The sequence below is a fragment of the Erythranthe guttata genome, chromosome 7 (genome assembly GCF_056151865.1).
Source record: "Erythranthe guttata isolate IM_541 chromosome 7, IM_541, whole genome shotgun sequence".
Lineage (NCBI taxonomy): Eukaryota > Viridiplantae > Streptophyta > Magnoliopsida > Lamiales > Phrymaceae > Erythranthe > Erythranthe guttata.
The window spans coordinates 2,668,600-2,690,000 of NC_142539.1; the positions used below are offsets into that span (position 1 = coordinate 2,668,600).

The window sequence follows — 21,401 nt, forward strand, 5'->3', positions numbered from 1 at the left end:
GGATGATTGGCATTATAAGTTTGGTGAGAAGGCGGCCTGCTACCGCCACCTGGCACCGGCTTCGGACGACGCCTAATTATACGAGGCGGTATTGCTGTAAGTGGTTTTCCAGGCCTCTCAACTCTGGTTTTGGTTTCATAGTCTATTGAATTTGGATCATATCCAGAAGTAGTAGTTATGAATAGAATAACAAACCCTAATGCAAATAAAAATATATTAAGTTTACTCATTTTTATTTATGAATGTGTGTCTGTGTGTAAAATAATAATGAGAAATATAATCTCTAAGATATATATTGCAACACATTTATAGAGAAGCAAATTCATTAAAGATGAGAGGGTAACACATGTGTAGATTTGCTTGTAATTAATTTGAACTTATCAAATCAAATGGAAAAAGAAACTTTTAACTTTTAATTTGTACTCTATCGGCTTTTAATTATGCCATTTACATGTTTTCTGATTTACGGGCTATTGCACGAGAATCAGTTAACTCGATAGTCAGTACGCATGTGTGTATCTATACATGAAGATTTGTTTGTTACGAAAGGAAAAAAAGGAGTTCGACGTGATAAGTTGGGATTTACGATACTAGACCATCTAAATTGTGACGAGACCAAAAATTATGTACATAAAAAAATTGATACATATACGGAACAAATATCAATATTTCTATATATTTTATATGCTACGGAAACGACGATATGAGGAAAATGGGGCTGACATGGCGTATCGGCATGTCTCAAAAATGAGGATACAACAGCTTGGATAAACGTGTAAATATTAAAAATATAGGGGTACATTTAAAACATGTGTATAAGTTTTTATTTATACATAAATTTTTTTTTCATACAAACATATTCAATATATACTTTACTATCAACTATCACTTTTTAATTGATCATTAAATTCTGTAAATAATTAGGGAACCAACAAAAATATTTGAAAATTTGCTATTCAAACATGCCTATAACTTTTTAGAAATTGCAAAATGGCCCATAAGGTGTCCGCGCGACAGGTGTCCTTGAGTACAGGACACAAAATCTGTCTAAAACACAAAAACGTTCATAAGTTGAAGTTTTCGTGCTACATAGGTTATATATATATATATATATATATATATATATATATATATATATATATATATATATATATATATATATATATATATATATCAATGGCCGATTATACCGCCTAAGATCAGTGAAAACCCTAAAGTTAGTATTACTCGATTGTTATTTCAATTCTTGTATTTAAATTATGTCTTTTAAATTTTATGTCATTTAAATTCATGTTTTAAAATTTTATTGCATTAAACTGTTTTAATACCGCTGTTTTTAATCATGAAATTTCTATCTCAATCCCCTCTTCGAGTATTCGATGGTCATACTCATAGTAAACAAAATTAGTAAAAACAAAACTCCATGTGATATATAGTAAGTGAAATACAATATATATGTTACTCTATTTGCTAAAAACAATTATAGTATTATTTCATTAATAAAAATCCCATTGAATGAAATACCAAAGCTAGGCCACTACAAACTCACTAATTAGGAGATTTATTTAATAATTCAATATAACAATGATAATTTGGCAATTAACGTTAATTTCACCAATAAATATTAAATTTGCATGAGACACGTGTCTATAAATGTATGGAGGCATCATAAAATTTGGCAAGTGCATGATTTTAAAATTTGTACATACAGTGAAATGTAGGCCAGGTTCGTCGAAAAGTTCTAACAATAGAAAACCCTAGAATTTCTACAATGACACGTGTCCTCAAGTGAGTGGTCTTGCCTTCCTATAAAAACCCACACCACTCTCTACTATTTTTACCATCGGAAACACATAGTTAATCAATCCTAAAAAAAAACAATCATGTCTACCATATATTTGTTCTTGACTGTGCTATCAGTTCTTGCAATCTCATCTTTAGCCAAATATGATGGGCAAGAGTTGCACAAGATCAAGCCACATCCCCCGGCATCTGCACCCAAGCACAAGCCGTCTCATGCACCCGCACCTGCACAAAAGCACAAATGGGACGATGAGTTAGATTTAGACGAGGAGCTTCACTCAGCCATGAAGTACAAGCCGACTCATTTACCAAAACACGCACCTGCACCTGCACCCAAGTACAAATGGGATGACGAGTTAGATTCAGACGAGGAGATTCACTTAGCCATGAAGTACAATCCAAGTCATTTACCAAAACACGCACCTGCACCTGCACCCAAGCACAAATGGGACGACGAGTTAGATTTAGATGAGGAGCTTCACTCATCCATTAAGTACAATCCAAGTCATTTACCAAAACACGCACCTGCACCTGCACCTAAGCACAAATGGGACGACGAGTTAGATTTAGATGAGGAGCTTCACTCATCCATTAAGTACAATCCAAGTCATTTACCAAAACACGCACCTGCACCTGCACCCAAGCACAAATGGGACGACGAGTTAGATTTAGATGAGGAGCTTCACTCAGCCATTAAGTACAATCCAAGTCATTTACCAAAACACGCACCTGCACCTGCACCCAAGCACAAGTGGGACGACGAGTTAGATTCAGATAAGGAGCTTCACTCAGCCATTAAGTACAATCCAAGTCATTTACCAAAACACGCACCTGCACCTGCACCCAAGCACAAATGGGACGACGAGTTAGATTCAGATGAGGAGCTTCACTCAGCCATTAAGTACAATCCAAGTCATTTACCAAAACACGCACCTGCACCTGCACCCAAGCACAAATGGGACGACGAGTTAGATTCAGATGAGGAGCTTCACTCAGCCATTAAGTACAATCCAAGTCATTTACCAAAACATGCACCTGCACCTGCACCAAAGCACCATACAAAATCCCAATTGGATGAAGATTTATTCGGATTGTTCTAGATTAAAAAAGTAGCTTCCATGTGATAAGTAGTTTCTAATAATAGTAATAATTCAGCTACTTTATTATTTGTAATGGATCTATTGGCATGGAGAATATATCTTAGTATGATAAAAGAATTGGCGTTTGATTGATTGTGTTTGAATACATTTTAATGGTCGGTATAATAAACTATGATATATATTATATAATATTTGTTAATGTGAAATGAAATGTGGCACACATTTTAATGGTAATTACTTGCCTTTGCCATGAATTCGTTCAACCTATCCTTAAACAAAAATTGTGCCTTCCATTTTGTTTTTTGAAAATAGCCAAAAGAAAACATGAGTTATTAAAAAAAAAACGCATGAACGTTAGGAGTTCAGAAAGGAGCTGAGTCAGTTCATAAGTGAATCGACTCGACAAAAGTTCGAGCTTGAGATAATGAATCTTGTGGTAGAGCTCGTTATCGCGCTTTACAATTAATGAATCGAGTTTGAGCTCATTTTTAATTGCTCAAAACTCATAAATATGTTCGGAAGTTTTCTTTATATATTTTCATTGTATATAGATAATAATAATACGTAAAATTAAAAAAAGTATATAAATGTACATGAGCCTTAATTAGTGGTCAACTTAAGTTCTAAAATGTTAGACTCAAGTGAGTTATTCTAATATCATAGGCCAAAAATCCAAAAGCTTTTTACGGTTTTACCCCTAGCGAAGCGTAAGGGCAAATGCACGATCATCCACTAAAGGCTCGTTAGTTTGCCCTATTTCGACTAGTGTTGCCTGATGGACGCAGGGGCGATAGCCCCCGCGATAAGATACACTATATATACAGGCCATTTATAAGATCGAATTAGGGCTGATTGTTTTTTTTTTTTTTTGACGTAGTGTATTTTATTCACCCGTAATCGTTTGTGAAAGGGTTTCCATGATATTTTATTTTCTTAATTTAATTTGGAGAAAAAAAACAATTTAATTTTAAAAAACCGATATACATATATAAATACCATATGTATATATTGTTGAATAAAAAGTACTCCCTCCTTCCCTTAATATTTGTCACTTTTGCTATTTTTTCACATTTCAAATTATTTGTCATTTTACCATTCCAATGAATAATTAATTGCAATTTTTTCACTTTTGCCCTTTCTCACTCATAATTAATTGAAATATAATAATTTAAAAATCAATTAATGACATGGGCATTTTAGTGATTTACTATACATTTTGCTACTATCTATGCATATTTATTGAGTTTCTTAATATGTGTGCAACTAACAAAAGTGACAAATATTAAGGGAATGAGAGAGTATTTATTACACTAAATTATTTGCGTCATTTATTTCATTCATCGAATTCGTCTATCAAACATGCGCGATATACAATTAATTCAATGAGTAGAGCCGCCGCTGCTGCTGCTGTCGCTTTCATCTCCACTATCATGACCGACGCCACTAGTGGTGGAGGAAACAACCAGAGATTTTTTTTCCCAGAGGATCGGCGTAAATCCGCCCAGAAGGCGGCCTTCTACCTCCACCTGGCGGCCGCTTTGGAGGACTCTTAATAATACGAGGTGGTATCGCTATCGGGGGTTTTCCAGGCCTCTCGACTATGATTGAAATACTGAATCAATTGAATTCTTTAATTCCACCAAAAAGACCATTCCTTACAAGCTCACTTAGTCAATAGGTCTATATACCACAAGTCCCACAAACTCTCTAATAAATTTAAAATTGATAAATTATTTAAAAATAATTTAATGTAGCAACATAAATTGTTTTAACCTAAAAAGAAAGGTATAGGTACAACGTTGTAATACTTAAATGACACCTAATTTCCAGATGGGAAACTACTGTCATCATTGATTCTCCACCTAAAAATATTTAACTTGCATGCAACACGTGTAACGTACATGCATGGCATCTTCATATCTCTGGTAAGTGCACATCATTGTAAACTACGAATTACAAATAAGAAAGCCCTACAATTTCACACCGACACGTGTCACTACATGAGTGGTCTGAAACCCCTATAAAAACCCACACATCCCTCCATTAATTTCACCATTAGAAACACATAGTTAATCACTCACATAAAAAATAATGATGCCTATCAAATATTTGTTCTTGATTGTGCTATCAGTTCTTGCAATCCCATCTTTAGCCAATTATGATGAAAGCTTTGGCATTGATGGGCAAGATTTGCACAAGAGGTCACCTCTCCATCCACCCGCACCTGCACCAAAGCACAAATGGAACGACGAGTTAGATTTAGACGATCAAGTACTTCACCCAATCCCAATCAAGCACAAGCCAACCCACCCACCGAAACATGCTCCCGCACCTGCACCCAAACACAAGCCATCCAAAGCACCCGCACCTGCACCAAAGCACAAATGGAACGACGAATTAGATTTAGACGATCAAGTACTTCACCCAATCCCAATCAAGAACAACCAGCCCACCCATCGAAACACGCACCTGCACCCGCACCCAAACACAAGCCATCTCATGCACCCGCACCTGCACCCAAACATAAATATTGGGATGACGAGTTAAATTTAGACGACGATGAACTTCACCCAATCCCCACACACAAGCCAACTCACCCACCGAAACACGCACCTGCACCTGCACCCAAGCACAAGCCATCTCATGCAGGGCCGGCCCTGATGGTAAGCCACACAAGCAAGTGCTTTGGGCCCCCCATCCCAAGGGGCCCCCAAAAATAAATATTTTAATTATATATATTTAGATATATTTTATATTATTCTTACACTAAAATTGATTGTGGTATTTTGTTGTTTTTTGAGATAAGGCTGTTGGTAATTTCAATACAAAAAAAGCAAGCTTTCGTTATTATTTATTAAATTATATATAATAATGATTGTTGGTTATATATTTTACTTCAAAAAATGCTAAATGATTGATATTATAGTAATATTTTATTGATATGATTTATGCGTTTTAGCCCTATTATCTCTAATATAAGTATATATTTTAATCTTTTTATTGTGTTATCAAAAAAATTCACAAAGTTTATTGCTTTTTAATATTTATGTATTTTTAATAGATTAGTAAACTTTTAGTAGCTCAATAAGGCATTAATTTAAAAAAAATCGAAAAATAAGTATTAACAAAAAAAAAAGGTAATACATATAAGGGAAAAAAAAATCTATTTTTGTCGAAGCTCGCTTAGGGCCCCAATTTTTGCAGGACCGGCTCTGATCTCATGCACCTGCACCTGCACCCAATCATAAATATTGGGACGGCGAGTTGGATCTAGATGACGGTGAACTTCACCCAATCAACAAGCACAAGCCAACTCATCCGCCAAAACATGCACCATCACCTGCACCAAAGCACAAGCCATCTCATGCACCTGCACCTGCACCAAAGCACCATAAGAAGTCATCGGTGGAAGAAGATTTCGACATGGGAGAAGAAGTGACCAACCATAAACACAAGCACAAGCACCATGCACCATCCAAGGCACCGGAAGTCGCCCCGACACCTTCTCGAACAATCGATTTATTTCGATTGTTCTAGATATTAGTAATTAAAAGAATAGCTTTTGATACTTTGGAATGTAATAATTCAGCTACTTATTTGTTATGGATCTAGTCCATTAAGGGTATCCTCTATGTCTTAGTAGTGATATAAAATTATGAATTTGCGTTTTAATTCCTTGCATTGTCCTATTGCGTATTTGAATGCATTATAATGGTTGACATAATAAAATCATGATAATGTTATTAATTAAAGAGTTTCTACATTGGTAGTTTCTTGCTATACTTTTCTTTTAGGAGAAAATTATATCTTTTTTTTCTATAGAATCAAACAAAAATAAAAAGAAATAGAAATAAAACAACAATAGTTAAATGAGTATGTAAAATAATGGAAGTTGTAGAAAATTAACATTGAAATCAAAGAAGAAGATACTTAGATTAAAGAATAGTATAATTGGTAGAACATATAATTCGAGGGGATAAGTGATAGTTTTGGTAGTATAAGGGAGGTAAGTGAATGTTTCCTAGTTGTACAGGGGAGGTAAATGAACTTAGCCCAATTTAATTATATAGCAAAAGTGAGTCTAAAAGAGTGTATCTTCTGAACTAATTTCAACGTGTAATTGCATCAAATATTATAGACCTTTGATCGGTCGAATTATATAATTGTACCCTTTAATTTTAACCAATATCACAATCAATTAATAAATTTAGGGGTTAACTATCAAAACTAAAGCTAAATTCCATTTGAATGTATATGCACTCAATTTGCAATTTTTGTTCATATACACCAATTAAAAATATTTATTTATTATATATTGTTATATTTATAAGAATTTTGTCTTTAAATCCTAGGTAAAAAAATCCAAAAACCTATTTCGATTACTCTTGTCAGGTGGTGGGGGGCGATACGGTACATTATATATACGATTTTGTAGAATCTACACCTGGTGGGTATATATGTACACATAATAATATACACATCCATGTGTATACACTACAAGAAAGTTCGCATTTGGCTACAACGAATTTCGTTGTGAAAAGTATATAATTTCGTTGCTAATTCCATTCGCAACGAAAATAAGTCGTTGCTAGCTTCGTTGTCTTTTATTTGTTACGGAAAGTCCGGGGCAACGAATTAAAAGTTGTTGCCAATACATTTAAGTTTGCGCAACGAATTCATGTCGTTGGCAAATATTTTTCGTTGCCTATACATGTAGAATGCACAATGAATATATTTTGTTGGCAATTATATATCGTTGCCAATGTATTATATATACACAACGAATTTATTTTGGTTGCCAATAGTATAAACAACGAATTTATTTTCGTTGCCAACGAATTTATTTCATTGCAAAACATATGGTCCGAATTTTTATCGAAGCCGGACCCACATCCGCCAACCCGACCCACATCCATTGGACCACCGAGCCAAGCCGGACACGAATTGAACCCTAGTTGATTTGAAGTTAGAGCCCCTTCAAACCGCTGTGGCAACATTATATTCTGCAAATTGGCTGAAAATAAATTTATAAAAACCAAATAGACAAGGTAAAATGTTTAATATAGTTATATAAATAAATAATATGTCAAAACAATAATTTACAATAAAATTAAATTATAAATATAACATCTTGTCATTAATTCTCCCCTATTAATAAATGTATATATACTTGATTTTTAAAACCATATGAACAATTAACTTAACAAAAAATCATGAGTTACTGCTAGTTAATATAAATAAATAAGATTTTTCTTATCATATTTTATTATATATATATATATATATATATATATATATATATATATATATATATATATATATATATATATATATATATATATATATATATATATAATAATAATAACAGTAATATATACAATAAATTAAAATAAAGAAAAAAATAGTTGGTTTGTAAATTGGCAACGATTATATTTTGTTGCCAAATCACTTGGAACATTTACAAACGATTATATTTTGTTGCCAAATCACTTGGAGCATTTACAACAAAATATTTTGTTGTCTTTTATCACTTACTGGCAACAAAATAAATTTGTTGTCGTTGTATATGTATTTACTACAATTTTATATAAAAAAGAAACACTCTTTCGCAACAAATGAAGTTGTTGTCTATCATTAAATTCGTTGCGAAATATATATGATACTATTCACAACAATACGAGGTGGTATCGCTATCAGGGGTTTTCCAGGCCTCTCAACTATGATTGAAATACTGAATCAATTGAATTCTTTAATTCCACCAAAAAGACCATTCCTTACAAGCTCACTTAGTCAATAGGTCTATATACCACAAGTCCCACAAACTCTCTAATAAATTTAAAATTGATAAATTATTTAAAAATAATTTAATGTAGCAACATAAATTGTTTTAACCTAAAAAGAAAGGTATTAGGTACAACGTTGCAATACTTAAATGACACCTAATTCCAGATGGGAAACTACTGTCATCATTGATTCTCCACCTAAAAATATTTAACTTGCATGCAACACGTGTAACGTACATGTATGTCATCTTCATATCTCTGGTAAGTGCACATCATTGTAAACTCTGAAAACTACAAATAAGAAAGCCCTCCAATTTCACACCGACACGTGTTCACTACATGAGTGGTCTGAAACACATGTGTAGATTTACTTGTAAATTAATTAAAGATGAGAGGGAAACACATGTGTAGATAATTGCATGTAATTAATTTGAACTTATCAAATCAAATAGAAAAATAAACTTTTAACTTTTTAACTTTTAATTACTACTCTATCGGCTTTTAATTATGCCATTTACATGTTTTCTGATTTACCGGCTATTGTCCGAGACTGAGTTTACTCGAAAGTCAGTACACACGTGTGTATCTATACATACAGATTTGTTTTACAAAAGAAGAAGAAAAATGTTCGACGTGATAAAGTTGGGCATTTACGAAAGCTGACCATCTAAATTGTGACGAGACCGAAAATTATGTACATATTCAATTTTGATACATATACGGATCTAATATTAGTATTTCTATATATTTTATGTGCTACGGAAACGACAATATGAGGAAAATGGGGCAGACATGGGGTATCAGCATGTCTCAAAAATGGGAATACAACAGCTTTGATAAACGTGTAAATATTAAAAATATAGTGGTACATTTAAAACATATGTATAAGTTTTTATTTATATATAATTTTATTTTTCAAACAAACATATTCAAAATATATTTTACTATCAACTATCACTTTGTCAATTGATCATTAAATCCTGTAAAATAATTAGGAAACCAACAAAAATATTTGAAAATTTGCTATTCAAACATGCTTATAACTTTTTAGAAATTGCAAAATGGCCCATAAGGTGTCCGATAGGTGTCCTTGAGTATCGGACACAAAATCTGTCTAAAACACGGAAAATTTAATAAGTTGAATTTTTCTTGCTACATAGGTTATATATATATATATATATATATATATATATATATATATATATATATATATATATATATCAATGGTCGGTTATACCGCCTAAGATCAGTGGAAACCCTAAAGTTAGTATTACTCGATTGGTATTTCAATTTCTTGTATTTAAATTATATCTTTTAAATTTTATGTCATTTAAATTCATGTTTTAAAATTTTATTGCATTAAACTGTTTTAATACCGCTGTTTTTAATCATGAAATTTCTATCTCAATCCCCTCTTCGAGTATTCGATGGTCATAGTAAACAAAATTAGTAAAAACAAAACTCCATGTGATATATAGTAAGTGAAATACATATATTTTACTCTATTTGCTAAAAACAATTATAGTATTATTTTCATTAACAAAAATCCCATTGAATGAAATACCAAAGCTACGCCACTACAAACTCACTAATTAGGAGATTTATTTAATAATTCAAAATAACAATGATAATTTGGCAATTAACGTTAATTTCACCAATAAATATTAAATTTGCATGAGACACGTGTCTATAAATGTATGGGGGCATCATAAAATTTGGCAAGTGCATGATTTTAAAATTTGTACATACAGTGAAATGTAGGCCAGGTTCATCGAAAAGATCTAACAATAAAAAACCCTAGAATTTTTACAATGACACGTGTCCTCAAGTGAGTGGTCTTCCCTTCCTATAAAAACCCACACCACTCTCTACTATTTTCACCATCGGAAACACATAGTTAATCAATCCTAAAAAAAACAATCATGTCTACCATATATTTGTTCTTGATTGTGCTATCAGTTCTTGCAATCCCATCTTTAGCCAAATATGATGGGCAAGAGCTGCACAAGATCAAGCCACATCCCCCGGCACCCGCACCCAAACACAAGCCGTCTCATGCACCCGCACCTGCACCGAAGCACAAATGGGACGATGAGTTAGATTTAGACGAGGAGCTTCACTCAGCCATGAAGTACAAGCCAACTCATTTACCAAAACACGCACCTGCACCTGCACCCAAGTACAAATGGGATGACGAGTTAGATTCAGACAAGAAGATTCACTCAGCCATGAAGTACAATCCAAGTCATTTACCAAAACACGCACCTGCACCTGCACCCAAGCACAAATGGGACGACGAGTTAGATTTAGATGAGGAGCTTCACTCAGCCATTAAGTACAATCCAAGTCATTTACCAAAATACGCACCTGCACCTGCACCTAAGCACAAATGGGACGACGAGTTAGATTCAGATAAAGAGCTTCCCTCAGCCATTAAGTACAATCCAAGTCATTTACCAAAACACGCACCTGCACCTGCACCCAAGCACAAATGGGATGACGAGTTATATTCAGATGAGGAGCTTCACTCAGCCATTAAGTACAATCCAAGTCATTTACCAAAACACGCACCTACACCTGCACCCAAGCACAAATGGGATGACGAGTTATATTCAGATGAGGAGCTTCACTCATCCATTAAGTACAATCCAAGTCATTTACCAAAACACGCACCTGCACCTGCACCCAAGCAGAAATGGGACGACGAGTTAGATTCAGATGAGGAGCTTCACTCAGCCATTAAGTACAATCCAAGTCATTTACCAAAACACGCACCTGCACCTGCACCCAAGCACAAATGGGATGACGAGTTAGATTCAGATGAGGAGCTTCACTCAGCCATTAAGTACAATCCAAGTCATTTACCAAAACACGCACCTGCACCTGCACCCAAGCACAAATGAGACGATGAGTTAGATTCAGACGAGGAGCTTCACTCGGCCATGAAGTACAAGCCAACTCATTTACAAAAACATGCACCCGCACCTGCACCAAAGCACCATACAAAATCCCAATTGGATGAAGATTTATTCGGATTGTTCTAGATTAAAAAAGTAGCTTCCATGTGATAAGTAGTCTCTAATAATAGTAATAATTCAGCTACTTTATTACTTGTAATGGATCCATTGGCATGGAGAATATATCTTAGTATGATAAAAGAATTGGCGTTTGATTGATTGTGTTTGAATACATTTTAATGGTCGGTATAATAAACTATGATATATATTATATAATATTTGTTAATGTGAAATGAAATGTGGCACACATTTTAATGGTAATTACTTGCCTTTGCCATGAATTCGTTCAACCTATCCTTAAACAAAAATTGTGCTTGACATAATGAATCTTGTGGTAGAGCTCGTTATCGCGCTTTACAATTAATGAATCGAGTTTGAGCTCATTTTTAATTGCTCAAAACTCATAATTATGTTCGGAAGTTTTCTTTATATATTTTCATTGTATATAGATAATAATAATACGAAAAAATTAAAAAAAAAAGTATATAAATGTACATGAGTCTTAATTAGTGGTCAACTTAAGTTCTAAAATGCTAGACTCAAGTGAGTTATTCTAATATCATAGGCCAAAAATCCAAAAGCTTTTTACGGTTTTACCCCTAGCGAAGCGTAAGGGAAAATGCACGATCATCCCCTAAAGGCTCGTTATTTTGCCCTATTTCGACTAGTGTTGCCTGATGGATGCAGGGGCGATAGCCCCCGCGATAAGATACACTATATATACAGGCCATTTATAAGATCGAATTAGGGCTGATTTTTTTTTTTTTTGACGTAGTGTATTTTATTCACCCGTAATCGTTTTGTGAAAGGGTTTCCATGATATTTTATTTTCTTAATCTAATTTGGAGAAAAATAATAATCTAATTTTAAAAAGACGATATACATGTATAAATACCATATGTATATATTGTTGAATAAAAATTATTTATTACACCAAATTATTTGCGTCATTTATTTCATTCATCGAACCCGTCTATCAAACATGCACGATATACAATTAATTCAATGAGTAGAGCCGCCGCCGCTGCTGTCGCTTTCATCTCCACCATCATGACCGACGCCACTAGTGGTGGAGGAAACAACCAGAGATTTTTTTTTGCCCGGAGGATCGGCGTAAATCCGCCCAGAAGGCGGCCTTCTACCTCCACCTGGCGGCCGCTTTGGAGGACTCTTAATAATACGAGGTGGTATCGCTATCGGGGGTTTTCCAGGCCTCTCAACTATGATTTTGCTTTCATAATTCACTAAATTTGTATCATATCCAAAAGTAGTAGTTACGAATATCACAACAAACCCTAATACAAATAAAAATATATTAATTCTACTCATTTTTATATATGAGTGTGTCTTTGTGTAAAATAATAATGAAAAATTTCTAACATATGCAGCACATTTATAAGGTATCAAATTAATAAGAGATGAATAGATTTGCTTGTAATTAATTTGAACTTATCAAATCAAATGGAAAAAGAGACTTATGAAAAAAATTAATTCTTTTTAATGAGATAACGAGAAACTCAAATTAATCGAACATTTGATTGTAATACTTTAATGCTCCGTCTGCTTTAATTTATTTGTGTCGGCGGATTTGTTCGATCTCAAACTTGAATATGCTACTTACACGTCGTTTGTGATCTACGTATCATCTAAATTGTGACGAGTTCGAAAATTATGTACATAGTAAGATTTCTACCTAAACATTTGAGAAATTAAATTACGTTGTCATTCAAAATATTATTTCTCATAGTGAAAATTAGAAAAAACTCCACTTGCAAAATAGTAAATAAACAATCATATATAATTTCCACCAAAAGAATAATGAATTTGAAAAGAATAAATTGCATTGTAACCTTTGGTAAGTGCATGATTTTACTCTTATATACTTAATAAAAGCAAAACTTTGTATATAAAGTGAAATGCAGGCCAGGTTCGTCGAAAAAATCTAACACTAAAAGCCCTCCAGTTTTACAATGACACGTGTCCTCAAGTAAGTGGTCTTATTTTCCTATAAAAACCACCCATCATTCTCAACTATTTTCACAATTGAAAACACATAGTTTATCAAACATCAAAATTAATCATGCCTCCCAAATATTTGTTCCTAATTGTGCTATCGGTTCTTGCAATCCCATCTTTAGCCAATTACGATGAGAGTTTTGGCATTGATGGGCAAGATTTGCACAAGGTCAAGCCACCTTCTCATGCACCCGCACCAAAGCACAAATGGGACGATGAGTTAGATTTAGACGATGACGAACTTCTCCCAGTCCCTACTCACAAGCCAATTCATCCGCCGAAACACGCACCTGCACCCGCGCCGAAGCACAAGCCGACTCATACACCCACATCCAACCACAAGCCATCTAAAGCACCTGCACCTGCACCCAAACACAAATGGGACGACGAGTTAGATTTAGACGATGACGAACTTCTCCCAGTCCCTACTCACAAACCAATTCATCCACCAAAACACGCACCTGCACCTGCACCCAAGCACAAGCCGACTCATGCACCTGCATCCAACCACAAGCCATCTAAAGCACCGGCACCTGCACCCAAACACAAATGGGACGACGAGTTAGATTTAGACGATGATGACCTTCACTTAGTCCCTATTCTCAAGCCAATTCCTCAGCCAAAACACGCACCTGCACCCGCACCCAAGCATAAGCCAGTTCGTGCACCCGCATCCAACCACAAGCCATCTAAAGCACCCGCACCTGCACCCAAACACAAATGGGATGACGAGTTAGATTTAGACGATGATGAACTTCACCCAGTCTCTACTCACAAGCCAATTCATCCGCTAAAACACGCACCTGCACCCGCACCCAAGCACAAGCCAGTTCGTGCACCTGCACCTGCACCCAAACACAAATGGGACGACGAGTTAGATTTAGATGAAGAACTTCACCCAATCCCTACACACAAGCCGACTCATCCACCAAAAAATGCACCCGCACCTGCACCCAAGCACAAGCCATCTCATGCACCCGCACCTGCACCCAAGCACCATAAAAAGACCCCGTTTGATGAAGATTTCGATTTGGGAGAAGAAGAGATTATTGACCATGAACATAAGCCCAAGCACCATGCCCCGTCCAAGGCACCCGAAGTCGCCCCTACGCCTTCTCGAACAATCGACTTATTCCGATTGTTCTAAATTATAAAAGTAGCTTATCTTTTGTAACTATAGTTTGTAATAATTCAGCTACTTAATTATTTGTAATGGACCTATTGGCATGAAGAATCTATCTAATGAAAGAACTTGCGTTTGCTTGAATGTATGTGTTTATTAGAGTTTAATGGCAGATATTAAATTATGATATAATTCTCTCTCTTTTTTTTTAATAATTCAGGACCTTACCAATAAACCATGTATTTTACTTGCTATAAAAGGGTTTATATAGAGAAAAAGGGTTTAATCCCAAATGCATTTAACCCTATATAAGATCACATAGAGCATCTCTACTTACATTTTTAAGCATATATACATTTATAATCGATGAGATTACAAAAAAAATACACATATATAAAAAGATTACATATCAAATTAAAAAATAAATTATATTCGATATGGAAACTAAAACCAATAAAAACAACCCAAGCAAACAATGGAATGTGGATTCATTGAAGATATATAAATGAGCTCATATATATATATATATATATGTAAGTAGAAAATTAAGCTTCACAATTAATATCGACAAAAGTTCGAGCTCAAGCTCATGTGCCTTTCATGTGCCTTGTGAAACAACTCAATGAAATGTTGATCTCATTCTTAAATTCTTCGCAATCCATGAGCCGGCTCGAAACTTTTCTTCATAGTTTTTTTATTATAAATAATTAAAATTAAAAAAAAAGGGCAAATTACGGCCACCCCCGAGTTATGACCAAATTATGGAAAACCCCTCTTGTTTGGGTAATTACAGCCACCCCCCTTCTTTTAAATATTTTTACATAAAATTTATGTAATTTGGTTATTTACCGAACCAAATCGCATATTCGGTTCGGTAAACGGTACGAAATGTTGGCGTAATGAAATTTCGGTTCGGTTTTACCAATTTAAAATCCCTTATAAACTTACCTATAAAGGGTATTTTCGTAAGATAATACATAGTTGAGGGCGTGACTGTAATTACCCAAACAGGAAGAACGTTTTTATAATTTGACCATAACTCAGGGACTGCCGTAATTTGCCCTTAAAAATATATAAATGTTCATTAGCCTTATTTGTGAGGTTGAACCCTAAAATTAGACTTGAGCTCAAGCTCATAATGCTTTTTTTTCTTTTCTTTTTATAAACTAAAAAGACGATAAATTAAAGAAAACCTTCAATAAGATCAAATTGAAGTCATTTTATTTCATTAATATGATATGACATATTATTCAACAATTATATTTTATTAGGGCCGCTGCCAATATTGTAGCGGCGGCCAACTCCGACACCACTGCCGCCAGCGGTGGAGGAACCGGCCGGAGAGTGAGTGCCCGGTGGGTGATCCTTTGGAGCGGGTGGCCTTGAAGGAGAAGGACCGTTGATTATACGAGGCGGCATTCTTAGCGGTGGTTTTCCGGGCCTCTTGAGTATATATTTTGATGATATTTCAATTGGATCTTCATCTTCACCACGACAAGTAGTAATAAAATTTGAAATGACAATCAAACCAAATACAAATAAAAATTGATTAATTCTACTCATTTTTTTTTCTTTGTTAATGCATGTAAGAAATAATCAATGAGAAATCTCCAAGATATATATACAGCACGTTTTTATAGAGCGATAAAGCACGTGTAGATTGATTAATACTCAATGATGAACTTATCTATATATCAAATAAAAAAGGATTATAGATTGGTACTAATTAAATAGCAAAATACCAAATGAATGTACTAAATAGCTTTTATATATTATTTTATGTACATAGCTATAAACGTGTAAAACAAATAACAATAAGTTTTATTTCTTGATTAAAATTCTGATTTTTTTTTTTTTTAATAAAGAGTCTAATTGTGACTGAACCTTTAATTTTTTTTTATTAATATTTCAATCATTATTAAACCAATCCGAACTTAATATTATATATAATTCAATATTCAGTAATATATCATCTAAAGACTCAACATATACTGTCTACATTGTAAATAGTCACCAAGCCGTCTTAGCTCAGCTGGTAGAGCGCATGGCTTTTAACCATGTGGTCGTGGGTTCGATTCCCACAGACGGCGAATAATTATTATTTTTAAGGTTAAATACAATTTACACCCCTCAAATATACCATTTGTGTCACTTTACCCCTCCAAAATATATTTATAACACTTATCCCCTCAAGCATAATTTAATTTGTATTTTAAATTCTAATGCCTTCAAATTTTATTTTTTATTATTGTCAGAAAAAAAAAACAATTATCTTTTATTGAAATGAATAACTAAAAGAATCATTAAATTATCCAACTAAAACTATTTGTTGAAAAATGCAATATTTCGATAAATTTTAAGAAATCAATATATATATATATATATATATATATATATATATATATATATATATATATATATATATATATATATATATATATATATATAATTTCAGTTACTTTTCAATTTTTCATGATCCAATACATATAAGATTGTTATGTTTATTAAATTTTAAATTTGAAGATTTAAAATAATTAATGTTGAGGGGTTAAATGTTACATATGATACTTTAAGGGGTGAGTGGAAGCAAAGTCTATTTAACCCTTGTTTTTATATATATCTTATTTTATAAATAAGATGGCGTAATCTTACTTTTCTAAAAGACACCTACAAAACTATCAACTAGTTTAATATTATAATTAATTTTAATTTTTTTTAAATAAATTTTAACAAACAAATTTTGGGAGCTCGAAAATTGTTAATTAATTAAAAAAACTTAACAATTTCTTATTTTCCTAAAAAACAACTGTACATATATACGTTGTCTTTAATTGCAAAAAAACCAAGTATGTACAACTAACTAAAGATGGGATAGGAGCGTTAGTAATTACTTCCCACTTTCCACCAACAAATATTCAATCTAAACGAAACAAAACTTTGTAAATACATTTAAAAAAGAATTAGCAAAGCCCTCCAATTTTCATACAACACGTGTCCCTACGTGAGTGGTCTGAAATCCCTATAAAAACCCACACAACTCACCACTAATTCCACCATCAGAAAACACAGAGTTAATTAATCATCAAAATAATCATGCCCACCAAATATTTGTTCTTGATTGTGCTATCCGTTCTTGCAATCCCATCTCTAGCCAATTACGATGATGGTTTTGGGCAAGAAATGCACAAGACCAAGCCATCTTCCCATGCACCCGCACTTCCACCAAAGCACCCGGCTTCAGTACTCGATTCACAAGTTTTTGAATCGAACGGTGGTGATGATAGCGATTCAGATTTAGGTGATCAAGTACTTCATCCAATCCCAATTAAGCACAAGCCAATTATTCCACCGAAAAAAGCACCTGCACCCGCACCGAAGCATAATTCATCTCAACCACCAAAAAAAGCACCTGCACTATCACCTAAGCACAATCCATCTAATGCACCCGTACTTGCACCTAAGCACAAATGGGATGATGAGTTAGATTCAGATAATGATGAACTTAATCAAATCCCGATTAAGCATAAACCAACTCATCCATCAAAAAAAGCACCTGCACCCGCACCCAAGCACAATCCAACTCATCCACCGAAAAAAACACCTGCACTCGCACCCAAGCACAATCCAATTCATCCACCAAAAAAATCACCTGCACTCGCACCCAAGCACAATCCAACTCATCCACAAAAAAAAGCACCTGCACTCGCACCCAAGCACAATCCAACTCCTCCACCACAAAAAGCACCTGTACTCGCACCCAAGCACAATCTATCTCATCCACCAAAAAAAACTCCTGCACTTGCACCCAAGCACAATCCATCTCATCCACCAAAAAAAGCACCTGTACTCGCACCCATGCCCAATCCATCTCTTCTACCAAAAAAAGCCCCCGCACTCGCACCCAAGCACAATCCATCTCATCCACCAAAAAAAGCACCTGCACTCGCACCCAAGCACAAATGGGATGACGAGTTAGATTTAGATGACGATGAACTTCATCAAATCCCGATTAAGCATAAACCAACTCATCCACCAAAACAAGCACCTGCACCAGCACCCAAGCACAAACCAGCCCATGCACTAGCCCCTGCACCTAAGCACAAATTGGATGACGATCTAGATTTAGATGATCAAGTACTTCACCCAATCCCGACTAAGCACAAGCAAACTCATCCACCAAAAAAAGCACCTGCTCCTGCATCCAAGCCCAATTCATCTCATGCACCCGCACCCGCACCTAAGCACAAATGGGATGACGAATTAGATTTAGATGATGACGATGAACTTCACCAAATCTTAATTAAGCGTATACCAACTCATCCAGCAAAAAAAGCCCCCGCACCTGCACCTAAGCACAAACGGGATGACGAGCTAAATTTAGATAACGATGAACTTCACCAGATCTTGATTAAGCACAAACCAACTCATCCACCAAAACAGGCACCGGCACCGGCACCCAAGCTCAAACCGGCCCATGCACCAGCCCTAGCACCAAAGCACCATAAAGCAACCGACTCCGATGAAGATTTCGAAATGGGAGAAGACGAAGAAATTGACCATAAACACAGCCCCAAGCACCATGCACCAACCAAAGCACCCGAAGTCGCTCCAGCACCTTCTCGAAGAATCGATTTATTCGGATTGTTCTAGATATAACATTTTAGAGTAGCTACTACATATGGAATTGAGTAAAAATAAGTAAGTCAGCTACTTGTTTTATTTTTTTCATTGATGTAGATGATTAATGATTTTGCATCAATGATTATTTTACTATTTAATAATAACAATGGGAAGATGATTATCATCTTCGTAGTCGTGTAATTTATCCTAATTTAAAGGTTATTTTACTGAAATGCATTTATGTTGAAGTATTTGAAATTAATTATATTGGGCATGAAACGATTATTGCTAACCGAAACGCTTACTTCGAATGTGAATGTGATGATTTACAAATAACTGATTTAGATTGATGGTATTTTACATCTTAATTAATAGATATCAGATTTTGTTTTAATTAATCATAGTTAGGGGTGAAAATCGGACGGAATGGATCGAAAATACCTTTTTTCAGAAATTTTCCAATATTTTTCGGAAGTTAAAAAAAGGTCCAATTTCCATTCCAAAAACATCGGAATTTCAAAATTCATTCCAATTTCGGAATACCTCATAATCGGCGGATTTTCGGAATTTTCGAGAATTGCATTAATTCTTAATTTTTTGTTCCAAAATCTGAAATAATGGTAATTTTAAGATTTTATTTCCTAATATTTTAGTAATTTTCTGACAAAATGCAAGAATCCAAAACAAAGGTCAATAAGATGAAATGTAAACACTTGTATAAACAACATAATAAGTTTATCAAAGCAAACATAGTTCTTGCAAAACATGAATAGAAAAACAATTCAGAAATACAAACACACACACACACACAGATATATATATATATATATATATATATATATATATATATATATATATATATATATATATATATATATATATATATATATATATATATATATATATATATATATATATATATATATATATATATATATATCATAACATTTTGATATGCCTAATTGGGCCAACCCAATGGGCCTACAATTTCTTTACCTACTGGGCTACGAGCCCAATATCGAAGACCAATATCACCGAGGCCCAAACACCTTCAAGTAAGGCTTGGGCCCAACAAAGCAAACCCAACCCAATAAACGACATATAAATAGAGGTTTTACTCATTTTATTAAGGTACGTCCTATTAACTGAGCAATACTACTACTGTATTCTCTGGACTATTTTCTATGATCAGCACGTCTGACTTGAGCGTCGGAGGGGTTTCCGCCGGATCAACCCCCGGCGTAGTTCACGTGTGCTCATTTTGCAGGTACTTCAGTATCATTGTCAAGCTACTGATCTGCTTTGCTCTCCCAGCTCATTTTCTACACTACCCCAAGGTGATCTAAACATTTTAGCATCATCATTTTGGCGCCGTCTGTGGGAACGATGCAAACCAGATCACGTAGCCAACAAGATCCTCCTAAGGCGTCTGCTCGGAGAGAAAATGACACAGCTAACGACCTCCCACCTCGTGGAGGCTCTGGCTTGCCACCTCCTCCACGTCCCATGGATCCGTCTCGCGAGGTTCAGGTGATCCCCCTCGGGACCCACCACTCGCCGATCCACCACTCTCTGCTCCTCGAATGGTTCAAATAACTGAGGATGCGCTTCAACGCATGACAGCAGAAGCTTCAACTCGCGTTGCCACAAAGGCCGTGATCCAATATATCGCCACGATGGGAGCAAATGCTCCCAATGCGATACCAACACCTGCTCCACATGTAGAGCCACCTATGGCACCACCGCCATCGACTCCCTGGGGGCTTACATCTGCCCCCAAAATATTTCGCTCGCCAAGGGTTATCGACTCCCTGGGGGCTTACATCTGCCCCCAAAATATTTCGCTCGCCAAGCGTTATCGACTCCCTGGGGGCTTACATCGCCCCCAAAATATCTCGTTCGCCAAGGGTTATCGACTCCCTGGGGGCTTACATTTGCC

The 21,401-nt window shown here is 34.9% G+C and overlaps 1 non-coding gene across 1 annotated transcript; it reads left to right on the forward strand.

Moving 5' to 3' along the window:
* The first annotated feature begins 16,859 nt into the window (after window positions 1-16,859).
* Window positions 16,860-16,932, forward strand: TRNAK-UUU (transfer RNA lysine (anticodon UUU)). Its single transcript has one exon. It is a non-coding gene; the product is annotated as a tRNA-Lys (tRNA).
* Window positions 16,933-21,401: the final 4,469 nt, after the last annotated feature.